Source organism: Tasmannia lanceolata, unplaced genomic scaffold (assembly GCF_043159265.1).
Source record: "Tasmannia lanceolata isolate RefF3 unplaced genomic scaffold, GAP_Taslan_0.1 ptg000011l, whole genome shotgun sequence".
NCBI lineage: Eukaryota > Viridiplantae > Streptophyta > Magnoliopsida > Canellales > Winteraceae > Tasmannia > Tasmannia lanceolata.
Genome location: NW_027518688.1, coordinates 8,476,443 through 8,501,759, shown reverse-complemented (window position 1 = coordinate 8,501,759; position 25,317 = coordinate 8,476,443). Strand labels below are relative to the sequence as shown.

The following is a 25,317-nucleotide window of genomic DNA, read 5'->3' as shown; positions in this document are numbered from 1 at the left end:
CGGATAGATAGATATAGCAGAGGGGTTGATGGTAAAAATTTAATGCTGACATGTAATTCCCACAAAAAAGACTTTTTTACCCTCGCATATAGTAATAGATAGATAGGATATAGCTATGGTACAGCAGAGGGGTTGATGGTAAAAATTTAATGTTGACATGTAATTCCTACAAAAAAAGAAAAGAAAAGCCTTTTTTCTCTAGCTATATAGTAGTAGATACTAGCAAAAAACCCTGTGCGATGCACGGGCCGACAAAGAATTGTATAGACCACATCATAGGTTGATCTAAACCGTCCATGTGATGGAACACAACATAAACATGTTGTGCCCCAAAAATCAATTCCATAGGCTGATCCTAGCCCTCCAATCTATAGAGGTTTCCATAATTCCTCTTCAATCGGATGGTTAAGATCACCCTATAGAGTTTTTATTAAAAAAGCATAAAGGAGGGGGTTAGATTGAAATTATGTGGCTTTAATGGGTGCCTTTGTTAAAAAGCATAAAGGAGGGGGTAGGATTGAAAATATGTGGGTTGAATGGGTGCATTTGTTAAAAAAAGTCAAAAAAAGTGATGTGTAATTCTCATAGAATTTTCAAAAAATTCAAAAAATTCAAAAAATTCTCTTCTACTATATTGTATACCAGTAAAAAACCCGTGCAATGCACGGGCCGACAAAGAACTGTACGGACCACGTCATAGGTTGATCCAAACCGTCCATGTGATGGAACACAACATAAATAGGTTGTGCCCCAAAAATCATTTCCATAGGCTGATCCTAGCCCTCCAATCTATAGATGTTTCCATAATTCCTCTTAAATTGGATGGTTAAGATCACCCTATAGATTTTTTATTAAAAAACCATAAAGGAGGGGGGTAAGATTGAAATTATATGGCTCTAATGGGTGCCTTTGTTAAAAGCATAAAGGAGGGCGTAGGATTGAAATTATATGATTTAATGGGTGCCTTTGTTAAAAGCATAAAGGAGGGGGTAGGATTGAAATTATATGAGTTGAATGGGTGCATTTGTTAAAAAAAGTCAAATAATGTGATGTGTAATTCTCATGTAATTTTCAAAAAAATAAAAAAAACTCTCTTCTTTTCATCCCAGCTTATTGTATTAGATAGATATATACTATAATATGCTGGGAGGAAAAGCCTAGGCTTTTTTGAATTTTCTCAAAATTCTGTCGAATTTACACATCACCCAAAATACAGAAATGCCACATATGCCCTCACATTCCCACGCCTCTAAGTTTCAAATACCCCCTCTGCCCTCAAATCCTTATCACATTTACACGTCAGCATTACTCTTTTACCATTAACCCCTTTGCTGCTATCTAACATCTATATCTGTGAGAAATCATTTGAGGGTAAATTCGTGAATTGCTTTGTCATTTAATACAAAAAGTACCGACACGGGTACCTGTATATGACAATTACGGAACAAAGTACCAAGAAGAGGTATAGACATATGACAATGACGAAAAAGCTACTTCATATTACGCATGCGGGATAACTTGCAAAATATTGACGGTTTCCGAGCACCTGAAGAGGAACATCAATTATGGAAACCTCTATCAATTGGAGGGCTAGGATCAGCCGATGGAAATGATTTTACTGCCACAACCGATTGATGTTGTGTTCCTTCACATGGACGGTTTGGATCAACCTATAATGTGGTCCGTACAGTTCTTTGTCGGCATGTCCATCGATTGGAGGGCTAGGATCAGCCTATGTAAATGGTTTCATGGGCACAATCGATTGATGTTGTGTTCCATCACATCGACGGTGTGGATCAACCTATACTGTGGTCCGTGCAGTTCTTTATTGGCCTAGAAAACTGTTTCTTTTGCATTTTTTTCATTACTTGGTAAGTGGTTATGCATACTTGTTTGCTTATTATTTCTACATATTTTTAACTATTTTTTTTGTATCATATTCCTTTTTCTTGCCGTGTCGTGCATCGCACGTCGGGTCTTACTAGTCTAATATAATAAGGAGGGAGGGGTGTTTACTGTTGGCTGCTTAGGTGGCGCCCCTCCCCTTCCTCCCTCACGTCCATGTTAGAGAAATGCCTAACATGCCCTTACATTCCCACGTCTGAGTTTTAAATACCCCCCCCCCCCCCCCCGTCCTCAAACCTTTACACGTCAGCATTACTCTTTTACCATTAACCCCTCCCACGCCTGAGTTTTAAATACCCCCCCCCATCCTCAAACCTTTACACGTCAGCATTACTCTTTTACCATTAACCCCTCTGCTGCTATCTAACATCTATATATGTAAGAAATTATTTGAGGGTAAATTTGTAATCTACGTATGAAAAGTACTAACACAGGGTTCAAGTCTATGACAATTACGGAAAAAAACTACCAATAAGAGGTGAAGACATATGACAATGACGAAATAACTACTTTATATTACTCATGCAGGACACTTCCAAACTATTGACAGATTCCGGGCACCTGAAGAGGAACACCAATTATGGAAACCTCTATCGATTGGAGGGCTAGGATCAGCCTATATTGATTGGCGGGCTAGGATCAACCTATGGAAATGATTTTATGGGCACAACAGATTCATGTTGTGTTCCATCATATGGATGGTTTAGATTAACCTATAACCTTCTATAGATCGGAGGGTTCGGATCAACCTATGAAAAATATTTTTAGGGCACAACCTATGTAGGCAGTGGCCCATCTAATGGACGGTTTGGATCATCCTATGGTACGAGCCATAGCGTACATTTTGATAAAGTGAGGAGTGCGATCATCAAAATATGGTGGGTAGTGCCATTATACAATATAGTAGTGAGGACATTAATACTATATTTTACGGGCACAACCGATTGATGTTGTGTTCCATCACACGGATGGATTGGATCAACCTATAACCCTCTATAGATCGGAGGGTTCGGATCAACCTATGAAAATTATTTTTGGGGCACAACCTATGTGGCAGTGGCCCATCTAATGGACAGTTTGGATCATCCAATGGTACGGGCCTTAGCGTACATTTTAATAAAGTGAGGACTGCGATCATCCAAATATAGTGCTAATGTCCTCACTACCATACTGTATAATGGCACTACTCACCGTATTTTGATGATCGCAGTCCTCACTTTATTAAAATGTACGCTAAGGCCCGTACCATTGGATGATCCAAACTGTCCATTAGATGGGCCACTGCCACATAGGTTGTGCCCGAAAAATAATTTTCATAGGTTGATCCGAACCCTCCGATCTATAGAGGGTTATAGGTTGATCCAATCCATCCATGTGATGGAACACAACATCAATCGGTTGTGCCCGTAAAATATAGTATTAATGTTGTGTTTTGATGGATCAAAAGGAGGAGAGGATATTTTCAAAAAAATTTCCCTTTTCCCTTACTTGGGCACCCCTTGCGAGTATAAAAGGTATTGATAAATGCACCAAAGGAGGTTGTCCATGGAAAGGAATGGGGGGGTTGGGGGTCAAATGCATCATTTTTGCTTAGGTTTATCTTACCCGAGGCACCCCCCATAGAATTAAAGACTAGCTTTGCATGTACTAGAAGGGGCTGTCCATGAGAAGGAAGAGGGGTCGAAATTACCATTTCCTTATATATGAAAAAAAAACATTCATTTGCAAAAGAAAAAAAAAACTGAGAGAAAAATAGAGAGTGAGAGAGAGTAAGGAGAAGAAGAAGAAGAGGAGAACCCTCGTCTCCGGCCTCATTCCCACCGGATTGCTGAGCTCCGGCCAACCTCCAAAATTCATTCCCATCTCTGCAACCCACCTCCATTGATTCCGGCCATCTTGCCGGAATCCAACCATCTCCTTCCTATCAAACCCATCTCATTTTCTATTAGCCCCAAACCCATATCTATAAAGCCCACTCTATTGAAACCCCAAGCCCATCTCACTTCCTTTCATTCAAACCCATTTCCAATCATCTACACCGTCCCCATCTCTGGTCATCTTCTCCGGCGGTCCCGCCAGAGATCCAACCAACATCTTCAACCTTCACTTCCCAACTAACACCACCATAAGCCACCACCATCATTTTCATTTTTATCTCCCCCATTCATAGCAGCCTCAAACCCATCTCCTCCACCACCATCAAGCCACCTCCACATCCTTGCTAACCCTTTTCTCATTACCCCTAATCCCTCTTCAAATTCCAACCCAAACCCCTCTTCGAACCCATCTCATTTTCTAACCCAGAATCCCCATAAACCCTCTTCCATTTCTCTGCTAACCCATTTCGTTCCCCTTCTCTAACTATTCTCACCTCCATCTTCTCATTCTACTTCTTCTTTTTCTTCTTCTTCTTCTTCCCCAATCACACCACCTACAACCGAGCCACCACCCCATCATCATCTCTGCAACCAACCTCCATTGATTCCGGCAACCTTGCCGGAATCCGACCATCTCCTTCCCATCTCGACCAATTCCCATCTCCACTTCTCAAGAGCCCCAAAACCCATTTCGTTTTCCCATTCAAATCCCAAACCCATCTCCTCTCCTCACAGCCACCATCATCTTCATCTTCATCTTCTCCTTCATTTTTCTCTTCGTCTCTGCAAGAATCCAAAACCCTAAAATCAATCACCACCACCATTTCTACTCTAACCTGAACCCATCCCCATTAATTTCCAACGAAAAGAAGGAGAAAAATTGCAGAGAAGTTGTTAATCTTGTCCTTCATCTCCGATCTGAGCTCCACCGCCACTTCTTTCAGACAAAGGCCTTCGCCTTCAAGTAGTCCCTATCATTTTTAATTCTATAACCTGATTAGATTTGAATGTGTGTGCTCATGATTGTAATCCCAGGAATTCTTCATCTTCTACTTCTCTGATTTGGCCTTTATGATGCTGTTTATCATGCTTTGTTTCTCCAAAATGAGTTTAACAAATTTCTTCATATTTCTGACTATTTCGGATGAAAAACCATTATATAGACTGAAAGTTTTTTGGAATTTTTAATGGCCTTGGAAGTCCATATCCTTGGAGTGGATTTTTGGTCGTAAAATAGTAGCCTCAAACCGGACCTTGCTATATCATGTGAATGTTCAAGGTTAACTCATTCGGATTTTCTCTATAGGTTAGATGCAAAGTACTGTTTCATCTTTCTCATTTTCCTCTAGATTCTAACCTTTCATTGGTAATTGAAATGGTTTTATTTCTTATTTTTGATCTTAATCATGGCATATCAATGAGCATCGTAGATAGTTTGGTCTGGTACAAAGAAATATAGCACTTCTTAATATAGCACTTATGTGTTTAAATTGTAAAGAAAATCATTTTAGACAACTCCCCTGAGTGTTTGGTTAGATGACAGTAGTGTTGTGGTAATTCCTCTTTAATGTAGTGGTAATTGGAGAGTCTCATGTCGCTTAGATTGTACTAATTATATGAATAACTGCTTTTAGAATGCAAGGATAATTGAAAAAGCTGATTATATCCCCTTGTTTTATTTTCTTTCGAGATGTCAATTGTTTTTGACAAAATTTTTATCAGGTAGAAGGTCTGATTGTAAGTCCCTGCTTTGGCTTCTCAAATTACGTTCATAATTTTGGGCGGTATGTAATGACCTATGTGTAAACTGGATACCTTTCTTAACCATGGAATATATGCTTACAGAGGAGAGGACAGAAATTTCCACCCTGTTTTGGCACAATTCAGCCCATAGTTGAATCCCTGTTTTGGGCCCATTTGTTAAGCACGATTCAGCCCTGTTTCACCTCATGACATCCCCTGTTTCACCCCATAACAGCCCCTGTTATTACCCCATACTCACCTAGATTCTCTTACTCTGAATAGGGAAAGAGAAGAAGATTGTGTCTTTGAAAAAGTTTAGTTCAGCTGTAGGTGATTTAAAAAAAAAGGAAATGAGAAAGAGTAAATGTGATTTTCAAACATAGTGACACTACTGTTAACCTTCTCATGTATATGCCATTATGTTTGCCATTGTATCCACCCAAGCCTGATAATCTTAAAACTTATCAGGGGTTTTGTTTAGAATTTGTATTTTTTATCAGAAATTTGACTGTGCCAGTGGAGGTTATATTCTAAAGTAGTTCAGTACATGATCTTAAAATCCAAAAAACATTTGAAAACTGGAAAAATTCAAAATCATTGGGAGCGTTAGGTTTTAGTTAGGAGAGTTCGCCATTCGAACTACGTTGGCTTGATCCTCTTCCACGAGGTAGCTTGGGATCTTTATCCCAAGTCCAGCCAAACTTTGTAAATAAAAAACTTTTTCAAACCTTTTGAAGGCATAAAAATCTTTTAAAACCTTTATTTTCGAAAAAATCTTCCTCTAGATAGGACTTTGTCCTAGATAGAAATTTTTTTTTTAGAGTTAGGGGTTTATCCTTGATGTATTGTGTGCTTGTTTGTGCTTGTTTTAGAGTAAGGGTTTTATCCTAGAGTTATAGGAACGCCTCCATCCGGTCAGTTGGCGATTCACATCGTCGACTGATGACTAGAATATGATGCGTTAGTTCATCCTTTGTTTTTCGCAGGGTATACATCCTAGTTACACGTAGGTTGTAGGAACCACCTGCATTAGCTTAAGGCTAACTTGCATTTAGTTAGGGCATATAGGATGTCCTAAAATCCACAATTCACTGAAATCTAAATGATCGCTCAAGAAGCTTTAAGAACTACCCCGATCTTTTAGGTCGAGTATAGGATAGAGGTCTAGGTGTCGTAGGCATCCTAGCTTAGAATAGGCGCAAAGAACTACGTTGCTCTGATTCTCGTGGAGGCGGGGATACGTAGGCTTCTTTGGATGAACATCAGACCATCCAAGGACTCGGGCTAAATCGTTTAGAGTCTTAGGATTTGTTGTGTTGTCATATTGTATGTTTTGTCTTATTTTCTTACTTTCTTGTGCAGACCTTATACCTTTAGCTGTAGCGTGCATGTGTTTCTCCACCAGAACTTAGACACTGGTTAGGCATGTCACTCATAACCTAGCTGTGCTTAGATGACACACTTCTTTCATTTATGTTGTGTATGCTTATTATTTCATCACCGAGTCATGCATGATTAGTTAGACGTCTACTTGGGGATATTTGTTCCCATTTCACATGATTTTCGTCCAAAAACTCTTCGAAGTTAATAATAAATGGCATAAGAGACCAATTGCTTGCACTCGGACGAATTGTGGGTGCTCTTCGGACCTTCTCCATTCGTAATCAGGCACGGACCTTTTATATCTCTGGTTATCCGTTGCAGACAGAGCATTTGTTTTGGTTCCATGGCGTATCCATGGATGGCGACTCTGAGTTATTTTTAGGTACATCTTGGATCCGAGCCCTGGCTCCGGATCAAGATGTATCTCATTCGTTTTGTATCGCCACCCATGCTATGCTATGAGGGTGGCACTGTTTCGAGAGTTCCTTGGCAGAGCTCTCATTCATGTGGAGATCGAGAGGATGTAGGGACTCGTTTTCTCATCATCCTCAGATCGGGGTCTACAGGTGTGGATCCCGTTCGAGAGAGGGTGGCCCACGAGGGTGTGTGTTTTTATGATGGTAGCGTCTTTGTCCATTGGATTTGAATATGGTTGCCTTTTTCATAAATTTAGGATAAAAGTCCTAATTTCACGAAAGAAGCAACTGACCAGAGTCGCCACCTAGATTAGGGATCTAGGACTCATGATTAACTCTGTATATATGGTCTACGATTTAAATTCTGGGTAAGTTACCTGGTTACGAGATCGGAAGGTGTACCGCACGAAGTGTACAACATCGATCTTGCCTGACGAAAGTCAGACTTTACCTTTTAAATGCTTTAGTTGTTTAAGTTTTAATTAAAAGGGGTAAATGTGAGTTTTATTTGGAAAACCTAAATGTTCCTAATGATTTGGCCGTTCACAGTTTAGACTCATGCGGGCCAGGAGTGCATCCTACAAGCCTACTTTTTTTGACATTTTATTGAGATTGATGAGATTTGGTTTGAGTTGGATCAGATCGTGCGAACTATGTTACATGCACCTAAGACTAATGCAATGAATTTAAATTGCATTTTTAGTATATTTGTGAACTTTGGGTTCCAAGAATTCTATTTTGGGGAACTTAGAGTGAGATTTCTAAGTTTAGAACTTTAGAACTTTATGTTTAGGAGATTAGGATGTTCCAATTTAAGTGATTACGAGTTCTTAGATTCTTTAAGATTTTTAAATTCTTTTGAATTCCAAATTTAAACAAATCAACTAATCATGCAAAATAACTAACATGCAAAGAGAAAGCAAAGCAAAACAACTAGCAAGATACCTAAACATGCGATTTCTAAGCATATGATGAGAACAATTAAAGAAATCTAAACATGCAATTAATCATGTAACTAAGCAAAAATAAGCGTGTAACATGCAAAAAGGTTTAAGGAAACGGAAAGGGTGAACAAGGGAATGGAAGAGATGAAGAAGGGTGTAGGGGAACGAGAAGGATGGACAAAGGTTCGACTGAACTTGGGAGTGCCAAGTTGCCTACGTACCCCGTGGTGGGGATCAAGCCACACGTAGTTCCATAGGAAGGGGGTTGGATCTTGAAGATGGAATTGGGGGTTGAGATCGGTACTTAAACTGGTACTTTGGATCAGAAGCTTAGATTTGGGATTGGAACTTGGAATTGGGCTCCAAAGAATTGGACAAGTAGTCTCCTATATTCGAGGCATAGGATTTGAGGGTTCGACGAATGAGCTTAGGAAATTCGGCCAAGTGAATGGGGTTTGGGCTGTGGTGAGGTGGATTTTGATGGGAGTGTCACTTGGTTAAGGATTGGGTAATGCAATTCGGTTTGGTCTAGGGGTGAGATTCGGTTTGGAACAAGAGGGTGTAACTTGAGTTGGGTATAAATGCATGACTCAGGTGGGGTCACGCTACGTTCGGGTTGGCTTGGGCTGACTCGGGGTGACTCGGGTTGAATCCGGTTCGGTCCGGACTCGCGTTGGGTCCATGTTGGACCGGGTTGGTTGAGTCAAGTCTGGATGGTGTGGTTTGGATTGAGCTTCGGGTAGATGGTTCTCGGCCATGTGATTTTGCCACAGTGCATTGGATATTTCCGTCCCCACTCTAGATTCTGACGGAATGCATGGGGATATGACTCATGGCCATGAAAGGATATAATGGCTTTCAACAAGGTACATGACCATATGGGTTTAATTTTCTAATAGAATATACGAGGATATGGTCCATGGCCAATGGAATGCATGGGGGTATGACTCATGGCCATCAAAGGATATAATGGCTTTCAACAAGGTACATGACCATATGGGGTTTAATTTTCTAATAGAATATACGAGGATATGGTCCATGGCCAATTGGATGATATGGCTATACTAATGGGAGTTTTCTGATGGGTATGGTCATACATGACTTGGGTGATACAATTAAATACACAGTGCATGGATATGATGAGTTCAAGTATATCCTTCACATGCACAGTGTATGAATCCGATTACAGTGCATACATAGTCCATGGCTTAATTATTCAAGTGCATACACAAATGTACAGTGTGTACACAATGCATGAATTCTTACTCCTTCATAGACCTAGCATATGCAATGCATGGAACTATTGGGAAGATTGTGTTTTGTTGAATTGGACTTGCGGGTTGCGGGTTTGCGGCTCGGGCTGAGATTAGGGGTGCGGCTTAGGGTCTGGCTTAAGGGGTGGCTTAAGGAGTGCGGCATTTAGTGCGGCTTAGGGTGCAGGTTAGGTTGAGTTGCGGGGCTGATACGGCGTCGGGTTGCGGGCGAGTTGTGGGGCTGATCGCTGGTTGGAATGGGTTGGAACGGGTTGGGACAGGATGAACCGGGTTAGGTCGGGGCTGAACCGGGTTGGGACGGGGCTGAACCGGGTTGGGACAAGGTGAACCGGGTTGGGTCGGGGCTGAACCAGGTTGGGACAGTTTGAACCAGGTTGGGTTGGGGTTGAACCGGGTTGGGACAGGTTGAACCGGGTTGGGTTGGGGCTGAACCAGGTTGGGACGAGATTGAATCGGGTTGGGACAATGTGAATCGGGCTGGGTCGGGGCTGAAACGGGTTGGGACGGGGTCGAACCGGGTTGGGACGGGGTTGAACCGGGTTGGGACAGGTAGAACCAAGTTGGGTTGGGGCTGAACCAGGTTGGGGCGGGGCGGAACCGGGTTGGGACAAGGTGAACCGGGTTGGGACGGGGGTGAACCGGGTTGGGTTGGGGCCGAACCGGGTTTGGCTGGGGCTGAACCGGGTTCGGACGAGGTTGAATCGGGTCGGGACAGCGTGAATCGGGTTGGGTCGAGGCTGAACCGGGTCGGGACAGGTTGAACCAAGTTGGGTTGTAGTGAACCGGGTTGGAATGGGTTGTACCGGGTTGGGTCGGGGCTGAACCTGGGTTGGCTCGGGTTACTAATTCAGGATAGGAATTGGGTTGGAGCGCGGTTCGGATTACGGGTCTTGTGTGGGGTCAACTCGGGTGGAGTTGGATTGAATCCGGTTGGGTTCGACTCGGTTGAGGTGGAGTGGGAAAGGTGGGTTAGCCAAGTGGGTAGGGTAGGATGGCTCGGCCATGTAAATCGGATTAGGAGGTTCGACCAAGCCATTTAGATGTGAGTTCGGTTGAGGTAGATGGAATTTAGATGGGATGGGTATGGACATGATTTACGGTATTGTGGGGACATGGTATATATATTTGGAATTATGGGGATGTGATGGGTTATTGGCTGCTGGGGAAGAATGTAATGGGAGTGCATGATGGTATGGGGAGGACTGAGGAGGGCTATGGAGATGTAAGTACATGGTTCCGTTAGTTTTGGGCCACGGGATATAGCTATGGGGATATGGCTCATGGCTATTGACATGGCATATAAATCTGATGAATATGGAAATGGAATACATGCAAGTCTGATGGTTGTGGACATAGGTAATGGAAGATAAGTCCGACACTTATGGACATGAGGTTTGGCTAGCAAAGCCGAATGGGTTGGGACTTGGGTGAAGGCCGAGTGGGCCAAAAAAATTCAGGTTGGGTTTACGTGGCCACGCGGGTTAGGGGTGTTGGTTAGGCCAGGTTGGGGCTGAGTCAGTTGGGTTTGGCCAAAGCCGGATGGGCCAGGGTTCGGGTTGAGGCCGAATGGGCTGGGGGGTTTAGGCTAAGGCCAAGTTGGCCGTGGGTTTTGTTTGGTCAAGTTAGATTGGGGTTTGTGCGAAGGGAATTGGGATTTCTGCTAAACAAAAGCCATTGGATTGGATTGGGTCTTGATGGCCTTATGGACCTTACGTGCTCAGCATATAGAATTTAGGAATTCGAGTTCTTTTGGTTTTAAAGCATGGGCTTCTCAACACAAAGGACTCAGGTTCATGGGTCATGTGCAAAACAACAACAAAAAATGAAAAGAGAGGATTCAAATATGGATCAAATTCAAATTGTAAATTACTTTCAACCAAAAGTTAAAGATTTTATTCTATTTGAAAGTTCTTTCCTGAATTCTTATTGGATGAAGAACTCTTCGCTCGAGGATTTTCGAATTTGGGAGTCTTCTTAACTTGAAAAACTCTGAATTCCGATATGGCCTACCTTTTGAAGGGAGAAAGAGAGGGGAGATAATATCGTAAGGGAAGGGAGAGAATTTTATTTTTTCTTCTCTTTTTGGAAGTGAGAATGAGTAGAGGTATTTATAGAGAAGAGAATGCTTGGGTTGCTAAAGATGGAGTTAAGGAAAAAACAAGGGTTATGATTGACAGATTGGAAATTAGCAATAGTGCAACGGTGGGGATCCAAAGAACCGTAATATTTTCTTTCCAATCTTGGGAACGTTTTTCAAGGCAAGAGAAAAACGTCCAAAATCTTCTCTTTGTGACCAATGGAATGTCTTTCAATGGTAGAGATGAATTGCCAATATTTAGAAACAACTCCAATGAATGAGATTATGCCACTTGTGCCATATTTTATTTTTTTTTATAAATTGAGAAAGAAAAGGAGATCAATTGGAAACTCCCATATTGGACGAGCATGTGAGTGGAATGGAAAGAGCTTTGAATGAATGGGATTTCTTTGCAAAACTAGGAAAGCAATTAGGATAATGACAAGTGTTTCAACAAAATTTTGCAAATCAAGAATAATTGGAAACGTCCAAATGTGGAGTGAAAGCTAGAATTTTAGCAAGATTTCTACTCAATTGGAAAAAGACAAATGCCCTTTTTTAGGTTTAGGCAATTCTTTTGGCCAATATGCTTGAAACACACATTTCCTCTGAATTTACAAAATTAGCTCAAAATCTTTTAAATTATCAACCCAACACCTTAAAAATGGGAAAGTGAACAGTATGGAACGTTTTCCCAAGCATGGGAAAACGTGTGGGAGGGGAGAGAGAAAGTGCGGAAAAACACACAAATGTCGTTTTCTGAAGATTTTGGCGTCCGATTTCGATAATTTTTTTACCTTTGGAATCCTTGATTTTTCCTCTTTCGTTTAAGCCCAATATTGCCATAGAAATATTGTTTTCAAAATTTTCGACCAATGTGAGCCTTTGATCTCCGTCGATAGATCATTTTTCCAAAAATCGAGCAAATCGGTGGTCCAAACGAACCAACTGATTCGATCAACTTTGGGGCAATGGTTAAAACTATTAAACCAAGATATCAACATAGATTAAGACATTAAAAACTTTTGTTATCAATGATTTAATGAGATAATTTTGACAGATCTCATCCATCCGGCCTTGATCCGCGACTTTTCATTAGGTTTTTGCTTAATTAAGTAACCCAATGTTTAATCCGGATTTGAGATTAACCTTGATTGATACTAAATGATCATAAATTCTAGGTAAAGGAAGATACCCAAGTCAAAATCTACCCTCGATCTGAGGATTTACGAAAATCGGGTCTCAGAATGGAATCAGGGCCCGGGCTGTGAAGTGACCCTAGCTTCTTTTGTCCCGATTGATGATCCGTAAAGTTAGATCGAGATATTAATAACCTAAAATTTATAAATCCATGATAGAGAGACTCTCACATGGATTTGACACACCAATCATGGTATTTTTCCAATCTTTCGGATCAAATCATCTTACCAGGTACATCTCTTTATCAATTTGGTTTCCAGGGAATGTGAGGATGTATATTTTACCAGTGAAATTTCACGGGTCAATATATTAGGCAATTGTTGGTTAAAGTGTAGTAAAATGAGGGTGTCTACAGATGCCCCTCTTTGGCAAAGGTTACTTAGTAACCGTATGCCAAAGCTAAAGAGACATTCTCATTTTGCAAAACTTTAACTGACAATAGTCTCATTCGGATGGACGATGTGATGTATCAATTTGTATTTCTATGGCAATTTTAAGGAAATGTTCCAAACAAAACAACCCGATACCCCCTAATGCAATGCAATCCTAAATGCAGACTAATGCAGAATTTTTGTTGATTTTTATTATTTTTTATGCAACATGCTTTTCTATCCTAATGATGCAAGATGGGATGATAGAAGTGCGGCTGAAGATTACGGATGATTGAAAAGATGATTTGGAGAAAATGGAATTTGGCCGAATAAATGGAGAATTCATCCGGAAGTTGAGATATGGTGCTTGTGGATGGATTGTTCACTCGGGAAAGTAATGATACGATGATTGAGCGGATAGGATGAGGATGAATTATTAGAATTGCATGTCTGCGAAAGCGATTGTCTGCGGAAGTAACTATCTCTAGAAGCAACCTGTTTGTCGAAAGATAAGGCCGGTAAGATTGGGGTCAGTGAGACAAAAGGGTCAGGATTTGGATCTGCGATGGGTGTAACTCAGGCCAGATTTTGAGATACGAGTGGGCGCAACTCAGGTTAGATTTTGAGGTGTGGGTGGGTGCGGGCGCAACTCAGGTCAGAATTTGAGGTGCAAATGGGTGATAAGTGCAATTCAGGTCAGATTTTGAGGTGCAGGTGGATGCAGGTGCAACTCAGGTCAGATTTTGAGGTGCAAATAGGTGATGGGTGAAACTCAGGTCAGATTTTGAAGTGCAAATGGGTGATGGGTGCAACTCAGGTTAGATTTTGAGGTGCAAATAGGTGATGAGTGCAACTCAGGTCAGATTTTGAGGTGCAAATAGATGATGGGTGCAACTCAGGTCAGATTTAAAGGTGCAAATGGGTGAGGAGTCCAAATGAATTAGTGAGACGGGAGCTAAAGAAAATTTGATTTGTCTGCAAAATTAACCTGTCTGCAGAAAAGGCCTTTCTGTTAAAAAGACAAGGGCAAGCGGGACTGGGGGTCAGCGAGACGGGAATCAAAGAGGATTGGCCTAGATGACCGGGTAAAAATAGCTTGTCTGCAAAATTGACCTGTCTGCGGAAAAGTCCTGTCTGTTAAAGAGGCGGGGGGCCAGTGGGACTGTGGGTCAGTGAGACGGGAGCCAAAGGGAATTTGATTTGTCTGCGAAATTGACCTGTCTGCGGAAAAATGCCTGTCTGTTAATGAGACGGGGGCCAGCAGGACTGGGGGCAACGAAACGGGAATAAAAGAGGATTGGCCTAGATGACCGGGTGAAAATAGCTTGTCTACGAAATTGACCTGTCTGCGGAAAAGGCCTGTCTGTTAAAGAGACGTGGGGCCAGCGGGACTGGGGGTCAGTGAGACGGGAGCCAAAGGGAATTTGATTTGTCTGCGAAATTGACCTGTTTGCGGAAAAAGCCTGTCTGTTAGTGAGACGGGGGCCAGCGGGACTGGGGGTCAGCAAAACGGGAATCAAAGAGGATTGGCTTAGATGACCGGGTGAAAATAGCTTGTCTGCGAAATTGACCTGTCTGCGGAAAAGGCCTGTCTGTTAAAGAGACGGGGGGCAGCGGGACTGGGGGTCAGCGAGACGGGAGCCAAAGGGAATTTGATTTGTCTGTGAAATTGACCTGTCTACGGAAAAGGCCTGTCTGTTAATGAGACGGGAGCCAGCAGGACTGGGGGTCAGCGAGACAGGAATCAAAGAGGATTTGCCTAGATGGCCACGATATGGTCCTCGTGAACGAATAGTCCACTCGGAGCAATGATACGGTTTTTTGAACGAATAGTCCACTTGGAAGCAATGATCCGGTTTTCGTGAACGAATAGTCCACTCGGAAGCAATGATACGGTCTTCGAATAGTTCACTCGGAAGAAATGATACGGTCTTGGTGAACGAATAGTCCACTCGGAAGCAATGATAGGGTCTTCATGAACGAATAGTTCACTCGGCAGCAATGATACGGTCTTCATGAACGAATAGTCCACTTGGAAGCAAAGATACGGTTTTTGTGAACGAATAGTCCACTCGGAAGCAATGAAACGGTCTTCGTGAACGAATAGTCCACTCGGAAGCAATGATACGGTCTTCGTGAACTAATAGTCCACTCGGAAGCAATAAAACGGTCTTCGTGAAAGAATAGTGCACTCGGAAGCAACGATACGGTCTTCGTGAACGAATAGTCCACTCGGAAGAAATGAAAGGGTCTTCATGAACGAATAGTCCACTCGGAAGCAACGATACGGTCTTCGTGAACAAATAGTTCACTCGAAAGCAATGATACGGTCTTCATGGATGAATAGTCCACTCAGAAGCAAGGATATGGTATGAGTGAATGGCTAGTCCACTCAAAGGCCCTAGATGGGTCGTCATCTAGTCCAAGAAAGATTTGGTCTGAATGAATAGCTAGTCCACTCAAAAGCCCTAGACGAATCTAGTCCTAACTTGAATTTCTTGACATAAATGAGTGACATGGGATTTAATGAATTTGCTGGAGATGATTGAGTTAAACAAGTATTTCTTCTACTGAGGATTTGGATGAACATTTCCTGCTAGGACAGAACATCAACGGTTAACTTTAGTGAGATTTGGCAGACATGAAGGTGAATAAATGAGGGGATACTTCGATTCCAAGGATTGAATGCCTTTCTTCAATGAGGATTGGGACAAAAGATAACCACATCTAAGGTTCTTCCATTGCCTAAAGGTTCTCTTCAATTGTTTTGTTATCTGAAGATGAAAACAACATTCTCACAGGTCCCTTGCCACAACCTTTTAACATTGGTCGATCAATTCACTGGCTTATGTGATCTTTTGAATTTGAAACTATCCCTTTGTGATTACTTGTATTTGCTCCTTTTCAAGAGTTTTCGCGCAGACGAAGAAGAATAGCCTTCACCTTTTCACCAAGAGAGTTGCAGTTTGAGGAGATGGAATTACGAGCAATGTTTACACAAATGAGACAATATTTTTTTGAGGAACGACTAACTGAGAAGACTCAATTTTTCTGAGACAACGACTAAATGAGAAGACTCAAACAAATTTTTTAAGGTTTAATGGGAATGTAAAGACACAGGAATAACGATACTGACGCTTCTGATCATAACTAATAATTTTTTTTTTTTGATTGGTAGGTCTAACCTCTCAAAGGGTACTTTATCAGTTTGTAAATATTTGTACTTTCTTTCTTAGATCAGTAGTACTTCATGGATTGTTACTAACGCTCTTTGGATTGCTGGGTTTCATGCCCCTAGCTTTGAGGATGCAAAATATGACTGCTTGAATTTCTTGGATTTCTGAGTCTGATATTGGATATTGCCCTTGTGGATGATTTCTTACCATGACCAAGGTGCATTTTCTGGTTTTCAACTTGGCGGACCGTTTGCCCTAACTTTTGCCTGAATCGCCCTTTTGGGTTTTCAATTCAGCGGGCTTGTACCTTAATTTTTGCCTAAGCCGCCCTTTCGGGTTTTCGGCTTAACAAGTGAGTGACCTTGATTTTTGCGTAGACCGCCCTTTCGGGTTTTCAGCCTAGCAGGTCTTCAAACTCCGTTTTATTTATCTTCTTTCTTTTTTCTTTTCTTTTCTTTTTTCAGATCTAGAACCTTGAGCACCGTGCACCGAAAGGACTTATAGGTAGGGTGAGGTTTAACAAAGGAAAGGCTTAAGGTTTACAAATTTCGACCGAACCTAGATGAGCAGGTTGCCTACGTATCCCGGTGTAGGAATCAGGTCGTTCGTAGTTCAGGGCAGATGCCCCAAGTATAAAGGTAAAATGGTTTTTTTTTTTTTTGGAACTTTCTTTCTTCTCTTTTTTTTATTGATTGATTTTCTATTGCTCTTTTTGGGAATTTTTTTTTGAACGACCGCACTTGAATCAACCAAGTTGCCTACGTACCCCAGTGAAGGGATCAAGTCTCGCGTAGTTCAGGGCAGATGCCCCTAGTATAATGGCTTTGAAAGGAATATTTAGTCTCAAAGGGTTTGCAAATGGGGTTTTTCTTTATGCTTTTGGGTTATGATTTTTGGGGTTTTGTTCGGCCAAAGGAGGCCTTCAGGTGCTCAGGCTTACAATTTTTCAATTTTAATGAGGTTCATCAGTTCTTATAATATTTTCCTCTCGGAGTTTGACGGCTTTTCCAGGTAAGATTGATCCACACTGTAAGAGCTCGAACTTGTCCCTTTGGATTGAAAACGAGTGATAAATATTCACTAAGTCTCCTTCCTTCAGGATTCTGATTGCACACTTTCTTGTTAAAGGCTTACTCCGGTCTTGATGTCTTTAAATTGTTTACTCGAATTCCAACATCATGATTTGGATTTGACATCTGCTTTGATATTTCACTAGTTGGTTCCACTAATTGATAGCCTTCGTGAACTTCTTTGTATAGAATCCCATGTCTGCATATTGATTCTGATGATCTTGGCAACCTAAGTCGAGGCAAGCTCAACTCATGCCCCTTGTATAATGTCTGTCTCTTGAATTTTTGTTCTCTTCATCTCTTATTTCTTAGACCTCGTCCTCGGTGTGAATTGTAACTCATGTTGGACGATCTTTTCTACTTTGAATTCTTGAAGTAGGTTTACTAGTTGCTCTCCTTAGAGGATAGGATGTTTCCAATTAGTATTTCCTAATCTAAGGTTTCAGTGCCAATAATTGCTTCTTCAATTTTTCTCTTTGAAAGGCTAGGTTCAGCGCTCCTCCCCTTGTTTGAGTATTCATTTTATTTCAAGGGGAGTTTCGTCGGCCTCCTCATCCGTGTTAATTTATGTCATTTTATCATAAGCATACACAAGAATATACTCGAAACTGAAACTTTTATTAATTGATCAGAGAAATTACATCAACCATAGCATAGATCAAAGACTTGTCCTGAACAGGCTCAGGAACAAATGACTCGGACTATAGAAATAAAACTAGCAACTAACACTTCTTACTTGCAAAGAAAAAGAGACTGATAAGATTGACTGACTTTATTTGGACTTGACACCAACACCTGAGAAACCATGAATGATGAGGCCTCAACTGAAAAAAATTTCTTCAACTGCAACACTCTGGCTCTGAGGATCAACAACTGCTTCTTCTGACTGTTGCGACTTCTAGCTCAAGATATTCTAGCAAATTCTTCTCTGGCTCTGAACCTTCTAGAAATATCACAGACACTCCCTCCTTTCCCCCTTTCCCTGGATGAGAATAGTAGGGTGGGTCAAAGGCCCGAATGGTGGTTATGAGGGTGGATGGATCAAATTCTTGGTGAATAATTGAGATGGTGCCGACATGGGTGGAGGATGTATCTGAATGGTTGGGTAGAGAATTTTGAATAACAATAAGTTTCTTCTCATCAAGGAAATCTTGGACAGCATGCTTCAAGGCCAGGCATCGATCGGTGGTATGGCCACGACCTTGGTGATGTTGGCAATACTCGCTCTCATTGTAGGTCTTAGGAAGTGGATTAGGAATAGTTTTCGGTTCTAAAGGGGTCAACCATCCCTTCGTGATCAACTTCTTGAGGATATTGGATGGTGAGGTCGGTAGCCAAGTGAATTCTCTTTTCTGCTTTTGGAGTTTTGGGCTCGTTTCTTCTTCCGCTGATTAGTCCTGTAAACTTGATTGGGGAATCCAACTTTCTCTACTCCTTTAACTGTAGGGAGATTCCTGATATATTTAGGGTATGGAACAGGTTCAGAATTCGGACCAAACTCCACAGTGTCTTCAGTCATGCTATTGACGTGTTTAACACTTGCGGTTTGTTTCAGGTTTTTCACTTGCTTGACTTCGTGAGTTAACGCGACCATCTGCTGAGAGAGGTTCATCACCAATTCTTCAATTGTGGGTTTCTGAAGTGATTCTGCCATCTGAACGGAGCTGAAGTTTCACAGAAATGTGAGAAAATCCTACCAAGGAAGCAATAAACACCAGATTCAGTTTGATTCCTAAGACGCATTTTGTCCTTTAAGCAAACCAAGATTAACAGCTTCACGACTCTAACTGGTTCAGCCTCAAAGAGAATGCACGGGTGAGACACAAGGTGACATGGATGCAAGATGCAATAGATAGTGGAATTCGGGACAGAAGACAAGGTACAACCAATACAAGGGATGCCCCTAGTGTGCAAAGTATAACCATTATCATGCAACCAATGAGGTCTAGGATAAAGAATATAGCCAACTTGGAGAATAAGAGAAGTACGAGTCTATCTCGGAGAGAATGGACTTCGAACAGATGCCCCTAGTCTGAAAGGATTGGAGTTATAGGGGTTTATAGATGAACTTTGATGAGATGTCTCTAGTTCTAAGAGCATGAAATTTTAAAAATGAGCTTGAAGAAGATGCCCCTAGTCTAAAGGGAAGATGAAGTCCTAAGTTAGGGCTATAAGATGAATCATGAAAAGTAACCCTAAGCTATAGGAGATGTGACCCATGATCAATGAAAAATGGGGTGTTGATCAAGAGATGATTGGTAGGAAATGATGGGATTTCCTAATCTAGCGGAACCAAGAGGTTTGGTTCATGACTTTGTTCGTGTTCCTAAGACCGATCGTAGCCATTGGAAGATGGACTATGGCCTATTCTAGGCACAAAAATGGGTAGGATATCCTAATCTAGGCTTACGCACGTGATGTACGCATCTTCGTGCTATATGCATGTGTGGGGTAATCTAGGGGTAAGGCCAAGAGTTCCCTTAGCGTGAATCCGTGTTCGATATACTCTACCGGTGTTCAGAGTAGTAGTACGTGAACCAACAGATCCGTTTACGCACCATAAAGGTACTAGGCTAAGAGTGGAATGCTTCTCTAACACAGAAGCACCGGGTCATGACCTCCCAGTCAACCGTGCTAGATAACATTCTGGGTTCCTAAAATAGGGCATGTGTGAATGTGATATGCAATGGTGTAAATGCAAGTGATGTAAGTGTGTACAATTTGGGGATTCGTATCTCATGCCCTCAAGTCCTTTAATTAATCTTTTGAAGTTTAGGTGATGGATTATTCAAGTGAGCACACAACATTTTTGGTTCTTTTTTCTGTATTCTGAATTTTTTAGTTTTTGAATTTTCTTTGTGTTTTGCTTCCCATTTATCCCATTTAATTATAACCTAAATGACTAAAGCTTTTAAAAATTATAAAGTTAGGTAATCAATTCCCAGTAGAGTCGCCAATCTGTTGATCCCGTCCCGAGAGAGGGTGGCCCACGAGGGTGTGTGTTTTTATGATGGTAGCGCCTTTGTCCATTAGATTTGAATATGGTTGCTTTTTCAATAAATTTAGGATAAAAGTCCTAATTTCACGAACAAAGCAACTGACCAGAGTCGCCACCTAGATTAGGGATCTAAGACCCATGATTAACTCTGTATATATGGTCTACGATTTAAATTCTGGGTAAGTTACCTGGTTACGAGATCGGAAGGTGTACCGCACGAAGTGTACAACATCGATCTTGCCTGACGAAAGTCAGACTTTACCTTTCAAATGCTTTAGTTGTTTAAGTTTTAATTAAAAGGGGTAAATGTGAGTTTTATTTGAAAAACCTAAATGTTCCTAATGATTTGGCCGTTCACAGTTTAGACTCATGCGGGCCAGGAGTGCATCCTACATGCAACTACATGCCTACTTTTTTTAACATTTTATTGAGATTGATGAGGTTTGGTTTGAGTTGGATCAGATCGTGCGAACTACGTTACATGCACCTAAGACTAATGCAATGAATTTAAATTGCATTTTTAGTATATTTGTGAACTTTGGGTTCCAAGAATTCTATTTTGGGAAACTTAGAGTGAGATTTCTAAGTTTAGAACCTTAGAACTTTATGTTTAGGAGATTAGGATGTTCCAATTTAAGTGATTACAAGTTCTTAGATTCTTTAAGATTTTTAAATTCTTTTGAATTCCAAATTTAAACAAATCAACTAATCATGCAAAATAACTAACATGCAAAGAGAAAGCAAAGCAAAACAACTAGCAAGATACCTAAACATGCGATTTCTAAGCATATGATGAGAACAATTAAAGAAATCTAAACATGCAATTAATCATGTAACTAAGCAAAAATAAGCGTGTAACATGCAAAAAGGTTTAAGGAAACAGAAAGGGTGAACAAGGGAATGGAAGAGATGAAGAAGGGTGTAGGGGAACGAGAAGGATGGAGAAAGGTGCGACTGAACTTAGGAGTGCCAAGTTGCCTACGTACCCCGTGGTGAGGATCAAGCCACACGTAGTTCCATAGGAAGGGGGTTGGATCTTGAAGATGGAATTGAGGGTTGAGATTGGTACTTAAACTGGTACTTTGGATCAGAAGCTTAGATTTGGGATTGGAACTTGGAATTGGGCTCCAAAGAATTGGACAAGGAGTCTCCTATATTCGAGGAATTATGTTTGAGGGTTCGACGAATGAGCTTAGGAAATTCGGCCAAGTGAATGGGGTTTGGGCTGTGGTGAGGTGCAACTTGATGGGAGCGTCACTTGGTTAAGGATTGGGTAATGCAATTTGGTTCGGTCTAGGGGTGAGATTCGGTTTGGAACAAGAGGGTGTAACTTGGGTTGGGTATAAATGCATGACTCAGGTGGGGTCACGCTAGGTTCGGGTTGGCTTAGGCTGACTCGGGGTGACTCGGGTTGAATCCGGTTCGGTCCGGACTCGCGTTGGGTCCATGTTAGACCGGGTTGGTTGAGTCAAGTCTGGATGGTGTGGTTTGGATTGAGCTTCGGGTAGATGGTTCTCCGCCATGTGATTTTGCCACAGTGCATTAGATATTTCCGTCCCCACTTTAGATTTTGACGGAAGGCATGGGGGTATGACTCATGGCCATCAAAGGATATAATGGCTTTCAACAAGGTACATGACCATATGGGTTTAATTTTCTAACAGAATATATGAGGATATGGTCCATGGCCAATTGGATGATATGGCTATACTAATGGGAGTTTTCGATTGGGTATGGTCATACATGACTTCGGTGATACAATTAAATACACAGTGCATGGATATGATGAGTTCAAGTATATCCTTCACATGCACAGTGTATGAATCCGATTACAGTGCATACATAGTCCATGGCTTAATTATTCAAGTGCATACACAGATGTACAGTGTGTACACAATGCATGAATTCTTACTCCTTCACAGACCTAGCATATGAAATGCATGGAACTATTGGGAAGATTGTGTTCGGTTGAATTGGACTTGCGGGTTTGCGGCTCGGGCAGAGGTTAGGGGTGCGGCTTCGGGTCCGGGTTAGGGGTGCGGCTTAGGGTCCGGCTTAAGGGGCGGCTTAAGGAGTGCGGCATTGGGGTGCGGCTTAGGGTGCAGGTTAGGGTGAGTTGCGGGGCAGATACGGCGTCGGGTTGCGGGCGAGTTGTGGGGCTGATCGCTGGTTGGAATGGATTGTAACGGGTTGGGACAGGATGAACCGGGTTAGGTCGGGGCTGAACCGGGTTGGGACGGGGCTGAACCGGGTTGGGACAAGGTGAACTGGGTTGGGTCGGGGCTGAACCGGGGTGGGACGGGGCTGAACCGGGTCGGGACAGTTTGAACCAGGTTGGGTTCGGGTTGAACCGGGTTGGGACAGGTTGAACCGGGTTGGGTTGGGGCTAAACCAGGCTGGGACGAGGTTGAATCGGGTTGGGACAGCGTGAATCGGGTTGGGTCGAGGCTGAACCGGGTTGGGACGGGGTTGAACCGGGTTGGGTCGGGGCTGAATCGGGTTGGGATGGGGTTGAACCGCGTTGGGACAGGTTGAACCAAGTTGGGTTGGGGCTGAACCAGGTTGGGACGGGGCGGAACCGGGTTGGGACAAGGTGAACCGGGTTGGGTCGGGGCTGAACCGGGTTGGGACGGGGCTGAACCGGGTTCGGACGAGGTTGAATCGGGTCGGGACAGCGTGAATCGGGTTGGGTCGATGCTGAACCGGGTCGGGACATGTTGAACCAAGTTGGGTTGTGGCTGAACCGGGTTGGAATGGGTTGTACCGGGTTGGGTCGGGGCTGAACCCGGGTTGGCTTGGGTTACTAATTCAGGATAGGAATCGGGTTGGAGCGTGGTTCGGATTGCGGGTCTTGTGTGGGTTCAACTCGGGTGGAGTTGGATTGAATCCGGTTGGGTTCGACTCGGTTTAGGTGGAGTGGGATAGGTGGGTTAGCCGAGTGGGTAGGGTAGGATGGCTCGGCCAAGTAAATCGGATGAGGAGGTTCGACCAAGCCATTTAGATGTGAGTTCAGTTGAGGTGGATGGAATTTAGATGGGATGGGTATGGACATGATTTACGGCATTGTGGGGACATGGTATATGTATTTGGAATTATGGGGATGTGATGGGTTATTGGCTGCTGGGGAAGAATATAATGGGAGTGCATGGGTGATGTGTGATGTGAGATCTGGCTTATGATGGTATGGGGAGGAGGGCTATGGAGATGGAAGTACATGGTTCGGTTAGTTTTGGGCCAGGGGATATAGCTATGGGGATATGGCTCATGGCTATTGACATGGCATATAAATATGATGAATATGGAAATGGAATACATGCAAGTCTGATGGTTGTGGACATAGGTAATGGAAGATAAGTCCACACTTATGGACATGAGGTTTGGCTAGCAAAGCCGAATGGGTTGGGTGTGAGTTGGGACTTGGGTCAAGGCCGAGCGGGCCACTAAAATTCAGGTTGGGTTTACGTGGCCGCGCGGGTTAGGGGTGTTGGTTAGGCCAGGTTGGGGCTGAGTCAGTTGGGTTTGCCCAAAGCCGGATGGGCCAGCGTTCGGCCATGGGTTCGGGTTGGGGCCGAATGGGCTGGGGGGTTTGGGCTAAGGCCAAGTTGGCCGTGGGTTTTTTTTGGTCAAGTTAGATTGGGGTTTGTGCGAAGGGAATTGGGATTTGTGCTAAACAAAAGCCATTGGATCGGATTGGGTCTTGATGGTCTTATGGACCTTACGTGCTCAGCATATAGAGTTTAGGAATTCGAGTTCTTTTGGTTTTAAAGCATGGGCTTCTCAACACAAAGGAATCAGGTTCATGGGTCATGTGCAAAACAACAACAAAAAATCAAAAGAGAGGATGCAAATATGGATCAAATTCAAATTGTAAATTACTTTCAACCAAAAGTTAAAGATTTATTCTATTTGAAAGTTCAAGTTTAATTTCTTGAATTCATATTGGATGAAGAACTCTTCGCTCTAGGATTTTCGAATTTGGGAGTCTACTTAACTCGAAAAACTCTGAAATCCAAAAATTGTAGAGAACCAATGAAATTTGCATGCTTTCGCTTTTGTAAAATAAAATTCCGATATGGCCTACCTTTTTATGAAATTTGAAGCGAATCCTTACGCCCCTTTTTTTTTATTCGTTTGATGAAGAATGTTGATGAAAGGTAAGTTGCCGAAGAATTCCGTTCTAAAGGTTGTGATCAACTTTTGAAGGGAGAAAGAGAGGGGAGATAATATTGTAATGGAAGGGAGAGAATTTTTTTTTTCTTCTCTTTTTGAAGTGAGAATGAGTAGAGGTATTTATAGAGAAGAGAATGCTTGCGTTGCTAAAGATGGAGTTAAGGAAAAAACAAGGGTTATGATTGAAAGATTGGAAATTAGCAATAGTGCAATGGTGGGGATCCAAAGAACCGTAATATTCTCTTTCCAATCTTGGGAACGTTTTTCAAGGCAAAAGAAAAACGTCCAAAATCTTCTCTTTGTGACCAATGGAATGTCTTTCAATGGTAGAGATGAATTGCCAATATTTAGAAACAACTCCAATGAATGAGATTATGCCACTTGTGCCATATTTTTTTTTTTTTTATAAATTGAGAAAGAAAAGGAGATCAATTGGAAACTCCCATATTGGACGTGCATGTGAGTGGAATGGAAAGAGCTTTGAATGAATGGGATTTCTCTGCAAAACTAGGAAAGCAATTAGGATAATGACAACTGTTTCAACAAAATTTTGCAAATCAAGAATAATTGGAAACGTCCAAATGAGGAGTGAAAGCTGGAATTTTAGCAAGATTTCTACTCAATTGGAAAAAGACAAATGCCCTTTTTTAGCTTTAGGCAATTCTTTTGGCCAATATGCTTGAAACACACATTGCCCCTCTCAATATACACAA

The 25,317-nt window shown here is 42.1% G+C and overlaps 1 protein-coding gene across 18 annotated transcripts in view; it reads right to left on the bottom strand.

Annotated features, from left to right (window-relative positions):
* LOC143886403 (uncharacterized) overlaps window positions 1-24,683 on the bottom strand; it is a 37,917-nt gene extending 13,234 nt beyond the window's left edge. For all 18 annotated transcript variants that reach the window (XR_013253780.1, XR_013253773.1, XR_013253779.1 and 15 more), the window contains exon 1: window positions 24,516-24,683. The gene's annotated coding sequence lies outside the window, so the exon portion shown is untranslated. The remainder of the gene's footprint in view (window positions 1-24,515) is intronic.
* Between the last annotated feature and the right edge of the window lie 634 nt (window positions 24,684-25,317).